Below are 1,975 nucleotides of genomic sequence, written 5' to 3'. Positions count from 1 at the left end.
GCATAAACATTTTTAACGTCATTTTGGACCCGTATCCGGGTCCGCAGAGTTTAACTGGTTTTAACTATGGTTACACAATTGAGTTTGAGCAAATCAACTAAAACCAAAATTGGCTTGAAAAAATCAAGAATACCAGTGATGGTAAAATGGTTAAACTGACTAAAAAACACAGGCTCAGTTGTCACATTTATATGTTAATGTTTTAGTATAACTACCACCCTGTCTACATCGGACGTGAGTGGTGTGACGCAACACGACAAAAGACAAGAAAACCCATTATAATCAAGTGATTCTGTCTATATGTCACGCCCATGGACTGTCCTTCTGTTCCCTGCTCTCCATGTGCTCTCCATGTCCTAGTTTCTCACTAGTGTTTGATCATGCCCATATTTGGTTGTTCCTGTTCCTGTGCCCATTGAGTTCTATTTGATTCACCTGGTTTCCCATAATTATCCTCGCTATGTTTCGTTTACTTAAGCCCAGTGTTTCCTTTGTCTAGTGTTCGGTGTCTAATATCATTTTGAGTCTCCTGCGTTGCCTATGTTCCATGCTTTTTGAGTTTATTAAAGTCTGCTTGTTTAAGTTTCATCTGTGTCTCCTCGTTCCTCGCTCCTTCACAGTAGCAGAAGTGTGACAGAACACCGAACTTAAAGACAAGATGAACTGGGCTGAGGACTTTCTCTTTGATTTCCAGCAGGAGGGACGGCCTTTGGAGCAGTATGTGGAGGAGTTCCTGAGTGTAATACACCTGGTGATATGGAGCGATTCTATAATTCATGCGTGCTTCCGGATGGGACTAAAAAATGACAATTTGTTTCGATTCCTGACTCCAGACGATTGCTGCAGACCTGTAGCGGATTTTATAAATTGCGTTCTTGATTTAAATGGTTCCAAGTTTTTTGTCGATGTGGAGGATCATCATCCTCCTCCCATCCGGAAGCCTGTGGACGCTCCAGCTCACCACAAACCAGCACCCTCCATATACGGTTCCAATGAGCCTGCTACCTCAGTGCCACCGGCGCTTCCCCGAGTTATCCGAATCTCCTCCTTAGTCCTCAGCCCAGGATCGCCGGCCACTCCAAAGTCAAGCCTGCCGGCCGATGCACTCTCAAGCCCGCCGGCCACTCCATCGTTAAGTCCGCCGGCCGCTCCACTGTCAAGGCCGCCGGCCGATTCACTTCCAAGGCCTATTATGACAGCAGCCCACTCCTTAACCTCCAACCAAAGGAGGAATATGAGGAGGAAAAGACTGTCGGCTTCAGCCCCTGAATCTGCTACAGTGTCGGCTCCAGTCCCTTAGTCCGCTCCAGTGTCGGCTCCAGTCCCTGAGTCCACTCCAGTGTCGGCTCCAGCCCCTGACCAGAGTCAAGACATGGCTCTAACCCCAGTTCCGAGTCGAGAGAGGGCTGCTGTTTCCACATCGAACCCAGGGAGGGCTCAAGTTCCTGACTTTAGCCCAGAGAAAGACTGTTCCTAAGTTAAGCCCAGAGAGGGTTCCTGCTCCTACGCCCAGCCCAGGAAGGGCTCCTGTTCCCCAGTCCAGCCCAGAGAGGGCTCTTGTTCCCACGTCCTGCCCAGAGAGGGCTCTTGCTCCTACGCCCAGCCCAGAGAGGGCCTCAGATCCCGAGTACAGCCCAGAGAGTGCTCCTGATGCAATGTCAAGCCCTGAGAGGGCTCCTGTTCCCAAGTCAAGCCCAGAGAGGGCCTCAGATCCCGAGTATAGCCCAGAGAGGGCTCCTGTTCCCACGTCCAGCCCAGAGAGAGCTCCTGTTCCTGAGTCCGGCCCAGAGAGGGCTTCAGTTCCCGAGTCCGGCCCAGAGAGGGCTTCTGCTCCCACGTTCAGCCCAGAGAGGGCTCCTGTTCCCGAGTCCGGCCCAGAGAGGGCTTCAGTTCCCGAGTCTGGCCCAGAGAGGGCTTCTGCTCCCGAGTCCGGCCCAGAGAGGGCGTCTGTTCCCAAGTCCGGCCCAGAGAGGAC

This window comes from Sinocyclocheilus anshuiensis, unplaced genomic scaffold, assembly GCF_001515605.1.
Source record: "Sinocyclocheilus anshuiensis isolate Anshui unplaced genomic scaffold, SAMN03320099.WGS_v1.1 scaffold2068, whole genome shotgun sequence".
In the NCBI taxonomy this organism is placed as follows: Eukaryota; Metazoa; Chordata; class Actinopteri; order Cypriniformes; family Cyprinidae; genus Sinocyclocheilus; species Sinocyclocheilus anshuiensis.
The sequence above is the reverse complement of the archived record's forward strand: the minus strand, read 5'-3'. Positions refer to the sequence as shown.